Consider the following 18,155-nt stretch of genomic DNA (forward strand, 5'->3'; position numbering starts at 1 on the left):
CTCCTCTCCCTTCCCCCCAACCATGCATTTGATTTTTTTTCCCCTAAAGACCGATTTTTTTTTTTATTTTTCCAAAGGAGCTTGCAAACAGGGAAATTCAAACTGAATGTCTCTGTGCTGTGGTTACTTATATAGCCAAGACCACATTTCTCTTAGAAAAAGTGTTTGCTCTGTTCTTTCTTTTCCCTACTCTCTCTTTTTCTTCCCTATAAGCACAAAGGCTTTAAAAACTAAGATCTATAGTTCCTTTTGCCTTTTTTTTTTTTTTTTTGCGTTACCGTGACAGCATGTATCTCTGTTGCTGAAGAATGAAGCAGGCAGGCTGGAGGTTTTTTATGTTCAGTGCTTTTGGGACCACTAAAAAGAAGTCTGCAGAGAAATACGTACAGCAGCTGTGCCAACTGAGTTTCTCATGACTGTTATCTGTCACTTACTCTGACTAAAAGGTAAGGGGTTCTTTAGTATTTTTGTTAGTCTTTGTGCATTGTTTGTGGTGTCATTTGACATGTGCAACTCCGTGGCTCAGGAGGGAGGTGGGTTGTGAAGATTTTTGTGTTAAGGTTTTATAGGTCACCCAAGCAAAGCTCTTTGCATCCAGAGGAGAAAAAAGATCTTGTTTCTTGGAATTGTTTCCCTTTTCATCTCAAATGGTTTCTCCAGCTTAGCTTGCTAATGATTGAGACATAAAGCTGGGGCATTATCACTGCTGCTTATCTTTTCTAGTGCTCTTTCTCTACCTGGGGAGCACATGCATCTAGTTGGTGTGTGTGCGCAGATGTGGGGTAAGGCATAACCCTGGTGCATGGCAAATACTTGGCAACATGCACATTCTCCTCTGTAACTGTAACTAAATGTCTTCAAGCACCCTTCTCAAGGTAAGAATGCCTTAGTTCAGCACACTGCAGCTTATGCCTGTTTAAAATTATTACTTGGATTACAGTGCATACTGTGGAAAGTTATTAGTTTCCACAGAGACCAGTTTAATTGGGGGGTATATGTGCAGCAGTTCTGTTTTGTGCTTTCCATACACTGCTAGTGGGGGAGTATGAAATGTTATTTTCTTCTTAATTCCTGGGAAGGGTGAAGTTTACACTGTCTGTTAGGCATAGCAAATGAAGTTATAGCTGAAATCGATTAAAGCTGTGGAGAAGCATAGCCTTACAAGGCTCTTCAACTTAGCCTGAGAGTCAGAAGATACTTTATTAAAATATTTTTTTGCTCTGCATTGTATTATGCAGAATTGTAAGCAGGAAGGCATCTTCACCAAGAAGAATTAGCAGTGAATGATGCTGGACTAGATCATTATGTCATTTATGTGTTAGAAACCTGTTTAATCCACAACCTTGGTGCGCACTGCTTTTTTGTGCGTGTGTGCTGGATACATCTTTCAACAGCCTCTTAGTTCAAGAGGGCATTGTTTTCTAAAATGTGTTAATGTGTTTCTGCTTTGCAGGCAGGCAGAAGTGCTCTCTGTAACTGTCCCCTTAGCTGTGACACAGCCAGTTACTTGGCATTTTGGAAAGGGCTGATTTTAGGGCTTGGTTTGTTTTCTTTCAGTTATTTGTGTTCTTACTTCTTAGCTGTTAGTTCTCTGCATGGAAAATGCATCTTAACTGTGCTCATTTCTCATGCTTTGCAATCATAAGTGGCTGAGACAGTTGAGCAACCTGATTTAGTGGTGTCGCTTTACCAGGAATGTTGCATTGCTTATTTGAATAACCAGGAATGCCAGTAAATATGTAGTTACTTTGAAAACAGTCTAAAAATACGAAGTGTGAAGGAAGAGAGAAAAGTCCTGTCTGCAGGCATTAATTTCTTTCTGTACTGTGGCTGTTTATAAATGTTATTTCAAAATCGGGTATTTTCTAACACATGCTTTGTGACTCTTATTTTCCCATTGTTGTTGCATTATATCAGCACTGAGAAAACAGTCATTTAGATAACAGGTTTTCATTGATATTCTTTTTATAATATAGAAGGCAGTATAAGAAGCAGTAATAAATTAAATTGGCATCTGCTAATTATGCTGAATACAGATTGCGAGCTCTTCAAGTCGTCCCTTGCCTTAATGTTGTTAGCATATTTTAGCACTGGCAACCAAAGGAAAGAAACTGGAATGTTCCTGCTTGGGGTTTTTTTAGGGGAAAAAAAAAAAAAACCCCACCAAAAAAAACCAACCAAAACGACTTGTGAAGAAGTGTGAAGTTAATGTTGCTGTGCTGGTTGTGAACAGAACATCATACACAGTTTGGTAGCATTTGGCAGAATTGTGATTCCTGATAAACTGACCTGCTTGGCGATCACTAGAATTAAATTTGACCTTTGGAGACAAAACCATTGTTGTCTGATATAAAACTTAGTCTTAGGGCAGGTAAAGTTTGAGAGTTTAATTGTCACCAAATACGTGATTCTTTTGGATCTCTAAGAGAGACAATTAAAAATATAACTCTCTGAACTTAGTTGTGGTTCTTCATACTATATGGCAATTTGCTCACCTCCTCTCAAAACTGGAAATCTTGGGCTTCCGTGGAAGCAGGAGAGCTGCGCTTCTGCCCAGAGGTGCTCAGCTGTGCTCTGTGCGCTCTGCCTGTGCAGCAGTGCTGCTGTCCGGCCGTGGCTCGGAGCGCAGGGGGCGGTGGCTGTGCCCGCACAGGACGCAGCTCCGTGCCGGCCGCGGGCAGCGGGACCGGCGGCGGCGGCGGGTCAGCCGCTAGAGGGGAGGCGAGAGCCGCTTATCCCGGTGCCTGGCACCGCCGGGGGAACACCGGGAGCCGCTTGTCCGCGGCTGGGTGTGCACCGAGCACGGACACAGCCGGCGTCTCCTGGGTGCCGCGAACTTGCAGCGGTGCTTGCTGCGGCGTAGTGTGGGCTGATACAGGTGCTCTTCGCAAGGAGCTTCCCGCTGCTGTGGTGGGCGGTGTCCTGAGACAGGTTTAGATGGAGCAGAAACGTACTCACGCTTCGCGTGCGCTGGAGTTTCTGCCTATGGACCTCCCTGTGCCTCTGTACACAGCCTTCCTCTCGCTGGGCTCTGTCCTGCAGAAGAGGAGACTGAGGGGAGCTCTCCTTGTGGTCTTCAGCATCCTCATGAGAGGAAGCAGAGGGGCAGGCATTGATCTCTCCTCTCTGGTGACCAGTGACAGGAAACGAGGGAATGGCATGAAGCTGTGTTGAGCAGAGTTTAGGTTGGATATCAGGAAAAGGTTCTTCACCCAGAGGATGGTTGGGCACTGGAACAGGCTCCCCAGGGACGTGGTCACAGCACCGAGCCTGACAGAGTTCAAGGAGCATTTGGACAGCACTCTCAGGCATGGGGTCATATTCCTGGGGGGGTGTCCTGTGCAGGCCCAGGAGATGGACTTGAGTGATCCCTCTGGGTCCCTTCCAACTCAGGATATCATATGGTTTTTACCAGTAATGATGATTTGGCACATAGATTTACCATAAGTTGTTGCATCCTTCTGTAGAGAACTTGTAGGCACACAGTTTGTGGTAATTGGGAGTGGGGCTGCAGCTGAGCCTCATCTCCAGTTGGCTACAGCTGTGCAGGGCAGGTGAGCAGCATTGGAGGTAGTGAGACCTGGAGTGCCCAGGTCCCTGACCCATCAGGAAAGGGAACAGAGGGCACACAGGTGCCATGCATGAACATGAGTGGTATAAAAGGTTGGACTGAAAAACTAGACGGGCAGATGCTTGCAGCCTTCTGAAGTGGTGTAATGTTACTCTATATGAGGAGATGTCTGAAGTCTTCTGATGTGGTATGGTGTTACTCTGTGTGGGTCGAAGCCTTCTGATGTTGTGTGGTGGCCCTCTCGACTGCGTCGCGTGCTGTGGCGTATGCTGCGACAAGAACTGGTATCTTGAACTTCAAGGATTGCTCTGTGTGATGGGAATGGGCACAGTGGGAAGTGTCCTGTGTGGGGAAGTGTAGGGCTGAGTGGAGACAGGAGAGCTCCTAGCCAGTGAGTCCTCCAAGTCAAGGTGAGGTTGCTTAGGGATGGATGGGCAGTGCAGGAACTGCGTGCTTTGGGTGTTGGTGTGTTATGGCAGTGCTGTAAATCTTGTCTTCATATGAGCCTAATTTTAATAAGAGCGGTGTCAGAGTATTTTTAATAAGACATTATAATTTTGGCTTCAGTTTTGGATTTTCTTGCTCTCCTATGTGTATGTGTAAAATGTAAAGCATATTTAATGAGGGAATACTTCAAATGCTTCCAAATTAATTAAAAACAGTTCCACATCTGGAATAAATCCAGTACCTTTTATGGATGGCTTCAACTTCACGGTTTTTCCCTCCTGTGAGAAGCTTTGTGAATATTCCTGTGTGGATGCTTGTGAAAACTGGAATAGCAGAATCCAGGCTTATTTTACAAAGGAGAGAGAACTGGAACCCACAGAGATCAACAGAATCTTGGCTTTTATTCCAGCAGACTTTGGATAAGACCTAATAATATTATATGATAGGCCTGTACATGGTCAGGTTTTCTCAGGGTACCTTGTCTTGAAGGTAACTGCAAATCTTAATTAAAATTTGTTGTGTCTTGTGGTTCAACTGCTGTTTAAATTCACACAAGTTTCAGTGGGGCTTGAACTAGGCACCACAAACAAAAAAAATAGGTTTTTTTATAATAAGCTTTTTTTCCCTTCTGCCTTCTCTGTCCCCAGAAGTAAAAAAAAAAAAAAAAAAAAAGAGTTTTTTTTCTCTGTGAGAATGTTGTGATTTAAACTGACACAACTAAGTGACCTAAAGATAGGCTTATTGCATAGATAAAAAATGCAGGGTTGGGTTGTTTGAACTGCATTAGCATCAGAATAAGAAATGGCAGGGCAAGTTGGCTGAGGTGCCCATGCAGAACTGGGGAGGGTTGTTCTTTGGAAGGCTTCTGAGCTGGGAATTCTTTTCTGAGCCATAAATAAATAAATCTGTGTCCTGAACAGTTAATGAATGCAGGAGTCTGGGCAACTTTAAGCTGTTTGGGATATTTAAGAAACCCACATGGTGCTTTTGTTAGTATTGTTGATTTCAATTTTTCCCCTAATATTTTCATTTTAAGGTTTTTGTTGCATTGATTATTTTTTTTTTTTTACTTGCCTTATTTATGCTGAAAGATGCTGTTGATAATGTTTTTGCCAGCACTTTTCACTTTAACTCCCACAGCAGTTCTGTTGTGTGTTGCACCAAAATACTGCCCCTGAAACACTTGATTCTTGAGCTACGGACGGAGATTGCAGAATTTTGTGCATCGAGTACAAACTGGTCTTTGGAGTTGTCCTCTGGCTGCTTGTGCTGGGTCCTCTAGGGATGCCAAGAAAATTATCTTGCAGGGATCATACTGTGATTGCATATACAGGTTTTCCAGGGGAACTTGGTGTGTTTTGCAGACCAAAACTAATTAAACCTCATGACATTCATGATAGATAGATAAGCATAAACCACAATAAGTAAACTAAAACAGGAAGAGGTGAAGAACTCAAGTTTCCCATGGTAGTGAACAGTGACGTTCCCACTGAACAAGCTATAGGTGCCATTTACCTCTGAAAATGAGGATACTATTGACTTAGCTGGGAGAGCTACCCTTTTGGCAGAGAATTTTGTGGAGATAGTTGATATTTACAGTTTTGAATCTAGCACCTGCCTATTAAAGATTTAATTAATTCAAATTGCCTTAGCATTTCCTTGCTGCTGAGTTCTTGGTGAGTCTGCATTAGCAGTATCATCTTGGGAAGTTACTGAAATGTCCTCATGCCCTTTCAGACTTTTTTTTTAATTCGGAGTTTTCTGAATTAAGCAGCCCTGACTGGAATTGTAACTTTTTGCATTAAGTAGAAAGTGCCTGACAAAGATGTGCCAGCTCTCACAACGCTGACAGGTTGTGACCATTACTGGGGTCTGACTTCATTGATGTAGTGTTGCTAGGTATTCCAGCTTTGATGTGGCTTTTAAGAAAGGTTTGATACTTTTGGCATTGCTGCTGTTGATCACAGGCAAAAAAAAAAAAAAAAAAAAAACCAAAACAAAAAAAATGCTGGTGAAGTGGATGAGCTGACCATACAGTAAAATGGAATGGGAATGAGCAAGTTCACTCACTTAAATGCTTTGAGTGCACAGCTGCTTCAGGTACAAGAGTACAGGGCAATGCCTCTAGAAAATAGAGGGTTTAGCCAGTCTGCTAATCAGATAATTATGGTGCTGTAAGCCAGATTTGTAGGTATATGATACAATGCAGAAATTCCCATTAAGACATGCTGTACAACTGGGATATACTGACAGAGAGAAAGTAGTGAGAGAAAACCATGGCCCTAACTTGTACAGCCTTTTAAGAAAACATTTTAGGCATAAGAGCCAGTTAAAAGGTTAATTGGGCGAGATCTTTTCTTGTGGTATGTGAAAGTGGGCTTTGGAGCTTGAGAAGAGAAAGCAGCAGGCAAAGCAGTGAGGTGTTCCAGGAGATGAAGCTGTTCACGATGGAAAAATGAGGATCATCCCTACACAATCTGGAAGAGAGGAAGTGTAAAAAAAGTATCAGAATATACTGAGGATGTGAAAGTTCTTTAAATGATACAAGACCCCTCCCCAAAACAGTGTGAGTGGAAAGAGCAGGGTAGACAAGTTGCCTTTAGGTCTTACAGAGATGACAAGGGTTACACTGGGAAAGGAGTAGTTTGGGAAGACAGAAGAGACAAGGCCTAAAAGAGGAAGGAGCATGAAGGTACTGGTGGAACCTCTTTTACCAAATTAGCATCCCTGAAAGCATCCAGGATAGCGACAGAGTTCTGTTACTCTGTGTGTTGTTGGTCAGTCGTGGAAAAAAATGAGCCAAGAAGGAACGTAAAGGTCACATAGAAAGACTGCAGGGACATCTGGAGAAGCAGGGATGTTGAGGTGTGTGCTCCTATAAACACACCTCAGTCACATGTACTGGAAGAGCAGAATACCAAAGTTCATCCTCAGCATGACAGAGTGGTTGAACCCACCAGGACTGCTTTATATTCAGTGGTTGTTGGGGGGAATAAGCTGCCACAGAAATCAGGAGAATAAATGAATGCTTGCTGAAATTGAGACGAAAACCCAGGGGTTTGGCATGGTGTTCTAAGTGCTAACACCAAAGCAGGAGTTAATTTTGCGTTGGCTTCCTTACTGTAGCCTGCCTTCCTACAAAGTATCCCAGAGCATGAGCTGTTGATATTGGAGCATAAGTATTCCTTTTTGAATTAATTTTAATAATGTAGACATGAGTCAATATGCAGTAGTGCTTGGTGCCAATGAAGTGGATTTCAGACCAATGGGGTCTGGAGAAGAGTGCAGTTTCAGTATTTCTCCTGTTGCACATTTCAGTTTGCTGATAACTTGGGGCAAAGGACAGCATCTCTTCTTCACTTGTTGCTGGTTATGTGGTTTAATTCATTTAAATATTAATTTAATTAATAAGTGCCCATCATTACTGAAAAACTCCCATGAAGGTGAATACAAGCTTAGAGAAATAGTCAGCTCTGCAGAGGAGCTCTGTAACTAGATGGTAAGAAGGGGCATTTCATACACAGGAAACAAAAGGGTCCTTTATGTAAAAGTAGCTTGTTAGCTTTTTGTTTTTAAGCTGTAGCGCATCTAAGCGATCAGGGTGTCACACACTAATAAACTGGCCAGTTCCTCTGGAGCAGACATTCTTGGTGGTGATTTAGAAGGTGCATTTATACAGTAGTCTCCAACTTCATTACTACGCTGTTTCCTTGGTTACTGAACGTTTTGCATATAATTACAAGAGGGACGTTAACAATGCTTCGTGGTTCTAATGGTTTTAATAAAAGTTTTTCATATTACTTGGTGAGTCTCTTTTTCCTTTAATATTCTATACTCAAGAGGAAGAACAAAAGGAAGTGATTCTTGTCAGCTAATTTGCACGAATTCTTTTGAGCCAAGAACAGGTTTTATTTTTTAGAGTGTGGAAATCCTGCATGCTATTTCTGGAATTATGTTGCTGAATGGGTTGTAAATAGGGGTTAGAGTGCTACTATTCATTGTAACATGGAATTCACACTGTTTGGGAACAATTTTACAATAGTAAAGAAAAAGCTGTTTAAATGCTGGGCAGTAAACAAAACTTGTTATGGGTGTGAATGCATTTAAATACTTCATGTGTCTATTTAAGGCTTGGGTATTTTGATAGTGTTCAGTATGTTTCTCAAAGGTACTTTCTGCTCTTTACACACCATCTTGGTTGCCTCAACTCCGGCTGTTGTTTAACAAACAGTTTGAGCTGCCATGGACATGGAAAGGATCCTGCCTGCCCCAGGCACCCGTTCCCATCTCTCTCCCTCCCTCCCTCCCTTTTGTTCACAGGCATATTTGCAATAGGGCAGCTCAATCTCCACTGAGAACAAAATCAACAGAAAACAAATAAACAAAACCCAAACTAAACCAAAACAACTAACTAAGACAAAACCATGCATACACACACAAACAACAAAAAATAAAAACAGAAAAAAACCCAAACCAACAGGAAAAAGCAGAGGAATTGAGCCTGGGACAGCTGCTTTGGTGGCCACAGTGGCTTATCCTGCTGTAAAGTGATCACCAGGCTGTGGCTTGAAAGGATTATGCCTGAATATAATTAGTTTTAGTTGTGCAGAGTGTCTGCAACTCTTGCAGAGAAGTTGTTAGGAGCCTCCAGGCTGTGGTGCCCAGGCTCACATGGTGATGCACTGTCTGTTGTGGCCCTTAACTGATGCTGCACATGGGCATGAAGCTCTGTGTGTGTTACCGCCATGATTTTTGCACATCTCTTTGTTCCCCTGGCTGCAGAGGATGTTTTCATATGCACTTGAGGAACATCTGCTTGGGAGCAGTATTTTTGCATGTCAAAAAAAGAATTACTGCTTTCGTGTTCTTCAAGACTCTGTTAGACCTTGGGATATTCCCTAGAAACACAGCAACAAGGGTTTAAACTCTGAAATGTCTGTAACTGTCACAGGCTGTGTAGTTACATGAGGTATGAGGGCAGCTGGGCCTGATGAAATGGGCTGTACATGTCTGTGTACACCCTCACTCGAACTAGAAGTGTGCTCTTACTGAAAGCTGGTTTCAAGTTCAAAATGTTGTGTATTTTTTAGTGTTGAAAGAACTACTTTATATTCCTACTGATGCTTTTTCTTCAGAGAAACAATATATTGTGTAGATTTCATTTAATCAAAAGCATTTTTCCAAAAGCCAGAGAATACAAAATTTAATAAAGTGGCATTTGAAGATAAATTCTAGGGATGCATATGAGAAGGTTTTTAACAGTATACTCAGTTTTATTGAAGTCTTCACAGCAGCTTTCATATGCCAAAAGCTGTTGGCAGTCTTTTCCCATCAAAGTGCTACAGAACAATATTATATACAGATATTTTGTCCTTACCCACCGTAGTTTCCCCCCTCATTGTGGATTTGTAAGTTTGCTTTGTAAGCTTATACACTTCTATTTTATATTTTTCCCCCCCTACATAATTTAATCTTAAAAACACAGAGGAAACAGGTTAAATTATTTCCAGTGATGTTGATCTTTGACCTGATGCTCTCTGAAACAACTTATTTTGGTTTTTTACTTTTCTGGAGATTTGCAGGGGTCAGGTTGAAATGGCAGCTGACTTTCAGTTAGTGCATGGTGGAGCCTGTGGAAGAGCTATCTGCAAGTAGTGCCTTGTTATGTGGAACTTCATTTTAAACTGAGGTTTCAAATTCAGGAGCAGGGAGCCTCACTGAGCATGAGTTGAGTTGTTATTTAGGTTGGAGTCCTGTTTATTTCATCTTGCAGTTTTCCCCTTCTCTTGTCAGAAGAACGGTAAGAGAATGGTGAATATTTAGCCTGAGCTTGCTTCTGTGGGATGCTGTAAGAAGGAACATCCATGTACCTTTGCCTGCTGCAGCTCCTTGGAGCTGTGCACCGTCACAGCACCTTTGGGATGAGGCTGGAGTGATGGAGCAGTATGGCATAGCCATGCCTGGGATTTGAGGGAACAGGTAGGTTGGTATGGGGGTGCTAGCACTGGTTACTCCCCTCTGGGTGAACAAACAGAAGATGTAGAGCCAGTGACTGACTATGTTTTGGGAACATGGATGAGCAGCTTGGGGACATGGGTTGGATGTTCAGCATGTGATGTGGTCACTTCACTGGCAATTTCTCTGCTTGTCAAAGTGTCTAAGGGATGGGGTGGCTCTATTGGGAAGATTCATCCACGGGAGCCTGGTGTGGTACCAGCAGGCAGGGAGCAGACGAAGGAGTCTGACAGCAAACTGATTCACAGGAGGGAGACATGATGAATTCATGGTCAGGGGGACAGGGCCTGACCTTGCCTTGCATGTGTAGGTGATTTACTCCAGCCAGTGTTTGGTGTACATGCCCAGGATTTGGGAGCACAGGCTTTGCAACTTGACCTTTGGGCTGCATGTGATCCTTTCTCCAGGAGAACAAATAGAAAAGGGTGAGACATTGAGATGGGGCTGCTCTTCTTGGTGGCTGCCACTGTAAACAACGTAATAGAGTCATAACACTGTTGTTGGTGTTATAAGTATTATTATTACCTCTGCCTTACTTGTCTCCATTTCATGATCAGTGTCCACTTAACTTTCCAAGATCTACATGTAATTTTGAAGACTAAACCCAAACTCCTAACCAAGCCCGAACTCCTGACCTGTGAATAAATGATGAGTTTTGAATGGTAGCCATGGCAGTGGTGGTGGGAAACACAACCGTATGACCCTCTGTTTTGGGAATCTAGGCCATAAATGCTGATGAATATTGCTTTGTAGGGAAGCCTTCCTGCCCTAGATTTTGCAGGTACCAAGGGCAGCATAACAAGGCAGTGAAAGCTGGAGTATGTGGGAAGGGTTTCCTGTGTACCCCAGAGCAACAGGCTTGAGATGCTGTGCCTGTTTCCTCAGCTGGGAATGGGCTAAGTGTGCACTAGCCTGACCTTCAAGTGTGCACGAAAATCAGGGACCTCAAGGGCACTGCTGTCAGGCAGGTGGAGGCACTTCACAGTCAAAGTTGATGTGACAGCCAGTGAGTGTGGGTGCTTCAGTCCAGTACCCATGGGGATTTCAGGAGGTAGATAGCACTCTGCCATGGAAGTTCGTTCCTGCTTCCTCATTGTGCCTGGTTGTGAGGCTCTCCATGAAGCCTGGCTGCTGTGCTTCTTTAAAGTGTGTTTCATAGGGAAATGGCTGATCATAGCTCTGTATGGCTGTTTCCCTTGGTTTTCCATGCACTGCTCCTGTAGCTATTTGAGGAACATGCTTCTCTAGAGGGAAGCATGGAGCTCTCTTAGTGAGGAGAGCTAAAAGAAAGCTAAGCTTCTTTTTTCTTTTTTAAATTTTATATGATTTTGACATTTGAAACTGGATCATAAATGAAAATAGACTTTTTCTGAGGTTCTGCCTCTTATGCCAAATATTTTAAAGGCACTTTTCCAAGGTGATTATCAGATATCTGCATTAAGAGATACCTCATTTAATCTAACATATGCTGATTGCCATGAAGATATTTTCAACAGATACTCTGCCATGGTGTCTGTTATTCTTCAGGACATAAATAACTGCTGGACTGTAGATGACTCAGTGGGTAACTGGTGGCTTATGGGTAACCTCTTTTCTGGCACAGAAATAATGGGTTGTTTGTTCCTTCAGTTGAAGTCCTGATGTGTTTTGATGTTTCTGATTTACATTTTTAGCACTGTTCCTGATACCATTCAGTGTTCTGTGAACAGTCTTTAAACTTGGTGTTTATTTTGGAGCATTGGTTTTCCAGCAAACAAATATGTGATTAGCAATTAATGGTTTTGCTATAAATAAACAAAAGTGAACAGTTCAGCTTTAAATAGTGATCTGTGCTCTGTGGAGCTTTTAATTGAGCTGTGTCTGCAAAGTTGAACGTTTCCAAACACGCAACTGACTTTGAGAGACTCCCAGCTGTGGTGACTGAACTGGCCGAGTTGGAAAGCTGAAGCTGTGGTGGTTTCAGTTAATGTATGGTTAGCTGTAAAGTGGTTATCATCTCAAATATGTATGCATGAACTGACCATTGGAGGGGGGGTAGAATCGTGGTTTCAGTATGGATGAAATATTTGAACGTGGAAGGAATTTCAGCATGCTAAAGACTTCCAGTGCTGTGTTTTTCCCTTGAGGGCTGCTCTCTGAGTGGTGGTGACTGGTGGAGGTGCTATCAGAGGCTCTTCCACACAGCCAAGATAGATCTGTCTCTCCAAGTGCCACAAGCACTCCCTCATGTGCATCAAAAATAGTATATTATTATATTCCCTTCAAAATAATTGCATTTAGCACCTTGTATGGATTTGGGCATTTCCAATGCAGATAGCTGTCCAAGACCAGCTTTGTTGGAGAGCTTTTCTTCTTACGGTGATTTAACCTTAACACATGAGCTGGAAGGAAATTTCTAGGTTTTTCTCACAACTGTTAGGTTTAAGGCTGACTCAATCTACTTTTCTATTTCCCACATGATGTCTGCAGTGTGTATTCCACTTATCTGAGAGAAAGTATGATTTATTTGACCTGATGTAGCTGTGCATTGCTTTTTACTTAGGCAGGTTAACCAACTACTATGGCCAGAGCTGGATGTAATTTTAAAAAGTAATGGCAAGAGCCCTCTCTCTAAATACTGCCTCTTAAAACAAATGACAAAATTTCTGATTTTTTTGCAGAAAAAGTTGGAGAGCAGCCACTGTATTTATCAACAATCCTTTTTTTTTTTTTTTTTTCTTCTTCTTTCTTTTTTCTTGTGAACACTTATGGGCTTTCAGAGTTTGTCCAAGTTTTTGGAGACTCTTTCATGAGTCTCCAAGATTTTGGGGAGCTGGCTTTCAGAAAGGTGGCTGCTCTGCAGTGCCTAGCAGCCAGACCCGTGTAGAGATCTCTAGCTGGTTGTAGACAACTCTGGTGTGTTGCTTCAGAAGCAGCTCCATGTCAGCCTGTGACATAGCAACAAGTGCCAACACCCTGCAGATTCCTGCCCTACCGAAAGAATAATGTTCATTGCTAAATCTAGGTTTTGTTCTCAAATCTCAAACTTGTTGAGAATCTCAATCAAAATATTTTCTCCTTCCACTTCCATCATGTTCTCTTTCTATTGCTGCATGTCACAGCTCTCTTGAAAAGATATGGCACTGCAAAATCAATGATCCAATTCCTAGCCTCAAGAAAGGTATTTTTTTTCTTTCTTTCTTCCTGACTAGATTAGTAAGATCTAGCTAGTTCTCAAGTGACTGTTCTGTTTAATTGTGTTTTTATTTAAAGGCACCTGGCTACATTCATATATCTTCTTTGGTGTAGAGTGAAAAGCTTTATCCTACAGTCTCTTTGTAAAGTCCTTCCTGGACTATCATGATTTTGATTTGGCATCTCATAATCATAGAACCATAGAATGGTTAGGGTTGGGATAGATCTTTAAATATCATCTAGTCCAACCTGACAGTGATTTTCCTTAACCTCAATTTTATGTTGTGTGTTTTACATGGAGCTGTCAGCGGTGAAGAAGCTTTTGTATATGCATCTCTATTTTCAATCTCCCTTCATTTGCCCATCTATAAAGGCCTGGACCATTTGAGCTGCTCTGCCTCCCCACACAGAGTGTCTGAGGGAGATATATAATATTTTTTTCCTTTGAGAGTAACAGCTTACTGCTGTCCTTATACCTACATACCTATTTATGGCCCTAGAAACAGTGGTTGTAAATCTCATGGACTTCTTTCTTACTATAAACTATATCCAAATAGTTTATACAAGTCTCTGCAAGCTGTCAGAAGGAGTATGTGCAGTACCCCAAACACAGAGCAGACCGGAGGCAGCAACCAGCAGCAGCTGGGGCTAGTGGGTGTGAGTTTGCAGGAAAACAACCATGGAAGAGAGTTCATGGTGGGAGCTGAGCCTTGCGTGGCAAAGGTGGAATATGCTTTTTAAGGTGCAGGTACATCACCTTCAGGTACATCAGTGCTGCAGATCAAAAAGTGCTTATTTCATTGCTGTGTTTCACCAGATATTGTAAAAAGCTGAGATTCAGATTGCTCTAGGGTTTTATACAAGGACAATCTCGTCTCAATTGTTGTATTATTATTATGTAGCATTATTATTTGCATTATGGTAAGGGTGGAGTTGCAAAAAGCCCAGTCAAATCACTGCTCAAGTCCTACTCTATGTAGCTGGAATGTGCCTGAAGGCAGGCTGTACTGCTGCTCCCCATCCTCAGCAGCCTCTGGGTGTATGAGTAGAGCTCTTGCCCCTAAGGATCAGAGGTGCAGCTTGGTAAAAAGCTGGCTGCTTGGAGGGGATCCAAATTTACTTGTGGTGAAGGGAGAACTGGGGAAAGACCAGCAGTGACAGGAGTGGGACTCAGTAATGCTGATGACATTACACCTTGAAAGAACTTTCAAGCTAGGACTCCTTGGATGGGGGTCGAAGTTAGTTTATGAATAATACATAAGGGGGTAAAAAAAAGGCCATTTAAGCAAGAAATACTATCATTGAATTTGTTCCAAAAGGAAGCCCCTGTGAAAATAACTGGCTCATTTTGATACTGTCCCAAAGCATCCCCATTTTACAGTGACTAAGAAGCAGGAGCCAGGGGGATTTGAGATACACAAAGCGTGAAAAACGGGTAGCAGCCTTTGTTTCCCTGGAGGCAGACCACCAAGGGACAAGCTCAAATCCTTTGTAAGGTGGCTCCCAGGAATTCACTTTTGACAGATCTCACATGGCGGCAAATTATTCCTCTCTCTCCTCCTCCATTTTCCTCAAGCCACGTTTCAGCCTCGAGGGGAAAGGGAGAGTCCAACAGACCCTTTGCACCCTTTATTTGGGAAGAAAAATGGTGCTTAGTCCCTGCTCGCAAGTGGAAGCATTTGCTGATGAACTGATACTTGGCAAAAATTGGTGTTGTATGGAAAAAATCCCCAGCACCTGCTAGCAAAACAAAGTTATTCATAACATACGGTTGGGTGGCTAAATCTTCACTTCCTAGGGACGGGCTGAATTACACTTGCTACACACTGAGCGGCCTGTCTCCCGTGTGGAATGACATGCAGGCAGCAGGAGGATTTGCAGCTCTGAGAAAGGTTAGGATTTATAGTGCTGTCTCTTGCAAGGGCTTACTCTGCAGAAATGATCCTTTTGTCTTCACCTTCTCTTCTGGGGATAAACACATCATGATATAATCATATATATGGAAAAGCAGATCTTTGTGCTCATCGGGGAGCAGGTAGCTCCATGAATATATCTCCTGTTGTAAATCTGTCAGTGTCAGTAAGGTTTTTTTGCCTCCTGCCTAGACTTGAACACAAATCTTTAATTTATTTCTGTATGGCACATGTTCTAAATTCCTATTCTGTATTCTGACTTGTTTTCCTGGACAGTAAATTGTTAGCCTTTCCTGACTGGGTGAATTATTGTGGCATGCAAGGAAATTGTCTGGCTAGGTGAAGTGTTGTTCCAATATGCTTTTTTTTCCCCCCTTACTCACTATTCATTAGACGACATGCTAATGATATTGCCTGTGAAATGAGAGGAGAGTTAAAAAATCCATGTCTCTCTCTAGTCTGTGTTTTTCAGCTTTGCAGATAGACCTTGGTCTTTAAAGTCCTAGATCAATATCTTCCATTTGCCCAAATAATAATTTCCATGAGTTCAGAAGAGGTTTCATTGGTTCTGTGCTATGGAAGAGACTTCTTCCAAGATGGCACTGATATACATGGACACTCACCTCCTGATTGCAATATTGACAACAGATTTGTTGACCATTCTTTTTCTATCACTGATGCAGCTTGATGAAAGCCTTTCATAGGTGACAACTACCACAATGCTTTGCAATCTTCCTTGTATCCTTTTTGCAGATCCTAATGGTCTGGTCATGCAGAAGTTTTTTTGTAGTCAAATTGCTGTTGTTGATAGAAAAGAATACTGAGAAGAGTTATTCTTATGGTTAGACCATGAGAATAGATCAGCTGTTGTTGATATTGACGTTTAAATGACAGGAGTTACCTTGGAAGATTAAGGCCACTTCCAAGGAAATCAACAGCTTCTGTTCCTGGAGCACGTGCATGACTTGGCCACGTACTATTTAGACTTCATGTGCATGTGATGTTACTGTTCTTCTGCTTCCCAAAAATACCTTTACGTTTTCAAATATACTGGTTTTGATGTAAAGCTGCTTAGAGAATTGTGGCAACTCTCTCAAAGAAGCAATAGTAATTTCAAATGGTAGTATTTGTCCATACTGTGAGGTCTCCAGTCCTGTCCTGTGTGAGGAGACGTGTCCTTTCCCAGCTTCACCAAGAGAAATGCAAATTAGGATGAAAACCTTTAAGTCAAGGTTTCTTGACCCCCTTTTTTCCCCCCATACACATAGGTGCATGAATACCTTGACTCTAAGAAATTTATCTGAAGTTGAGAAACTTTTTTCCTTCTCATAGCCCAGAGCTATATATGGGCTCTATTGGGTTCTTCACCCTTCACTGAAGCTGGATGTTAAAGCACAAATGAGTTTCTTCTGTCTTCAAAGGACATGTTAAAAAGTCTTTAATGGTTGTTTCGTATTAGCTAGTCACATTTCCTGAATTAATTTGCTTGATGACCAGCTGGAACCATGCTCTCAAAATATAACTGGGCTTAGAGGCACAGTAGGGAGAGAGGAGGTGGCTCTTTTGTTATCCCTTCTGTTGCCTGCTAAAAGCTTATTCCTCCTGTTTGCTGAAGAAATTTTTCTGTTATATTCCTTATATTTTATAAAAGACTTTTTGGCTCTTGTTTACCCAAAGATATATGCACTGTTTTCTTTTTCAAGTAGTTTATGGTTTGGAGATCTTTAGAATTAGAAAAATTAGCCTAGGGAGAGGGAGTCAAACCAAGGAACAGATAACACTTGTTTCATATCTGCACGTGGAGTTAGAGCCACATTTTTGGTGCGTAGGAATCCTGGCAGTTCCTGGGACTTCAGTCTTCCTTCTCTGTCTGGTGGGGTGTTATGTTTGGGTGCAGCCCAAACTGGAGGTTGCCAGAGCCAAGATGAGATAAAGAAATGATGATCATACCTCTCTGAATTCCTCTAAGGAGCACCAGCCACATACAGGTCCTTGCAGCTATTCTGCATGGTTTGGGTCACATAGTTAGCCAACTTTTTCAAGGAGCAAAGGAAAATGACTCAAATGATGAATTGAATTTAAAATCATAGACGATGTTCAAGTTTATTTTAAAGAGTATTAAAAATGAAGACACACTGTTCTATTTTTCCATTTTTTCCTTCCCAGTTCAAGGCCAGAGTAATTTATGAGAGCTAGAGTGGAAAGATTCTTGACTCCTATATTGTGTTGTTTTTTTCACTTCGTTGGGTAGTTAGAAGGGAATTGTTCCCTTTAAGTCTCTGCTGCTATTGTAGAGCAGTTTTCCTCTCTCAGAAAGCTTTTACCTTTTCCCCTGTTCCCTTTTCCCTTAATTTCCTTTTCTTTTTTCCCCCCTTTTTTTTCTTTCGTACTATCCATGCTGAGCAGTACTGGGGAATTTTTTTTTAGTAGCTCCTGCCCAAACATTTTAAAATCAAGCAAAAGTAATCACAACCTTTCTCTTCACTTTAAACATAACACTTTTTGACAAGGAGTGCCTTTAAAGAAATGCCTCCTAATTTGCAGCGGGTTGCTTTGTACTTTGTTTCTGTAACCTATCTCATTACATTTCCTGTGTGTTAAGTATGTATGTATTATGAACTCTTAAAAACAAATATCCCAGAAGAAAGGAATTCAGTAAACGAATAAAACATTCTTGGGTTGCCCAAGTGGCAGCTTAATAGCTCATCCATTGGGACTTTAATATAATGTAATGGTGACAGCCATATAAATATATGGATAGATGAAGAACTTCAATGGGGAGCTTGTTACAACTCTGCATACCACACTTGAGATCAAATCAAACTCTGAAAGTGCTGCCTGATGTGAAGGTCCAATTTTTCCAGTGGCAACCATGAAATTCTACCTAAAAATACATAATCTGTGTGTCTGTGTATGCATATGTACACATAGCTAAAATATGCTTTCAGTAGCACACTCACACATATATATATGCTGCTTCTAGGTGGAATTTAGTGTTTCAGGACTGATATTGATTGCACTGAACCTCTAAAACT

General features: G+C 41.8%; 1 protein-coding gene across 1 annotated transcript in view; it reads left to right on the forward strand.

Annotated features, from left to right (window-relative positions):
* The first annotated feature begins 357 nt into the window (after nt 1-357).
* The window catches only part of FAT3 (FAT atypical cadherin 3), a 333,799-nt gene continuing 316,001 nt past the window's right edge, over nt 358-18,155 (forward strand). The window contains exon 1 of the mRNA XM_053970651.1: nt 358-446. The gene's annotated coding sequence lies outside the window, so the exon portion shown is untranslated. The remainder of the gene's footprint in view (nt 447-18,155) is intronic.

The sequence above is a fragment of the Vidua macroura genome, chromosome 2 (genome assembly GCF_024509145.1).
Source record: "Vidua macroura isolate BioBank_ID:100142 chromosome 2, ASM2450914v1, whole genome shotgun sequence".
Taxonomy (NCBI): domain Eukaryota; kingdom Metazoa; phylum Chordata; class Aves; order Passeriformes; family Viduidae; genus Vidua; species Vidua macroura.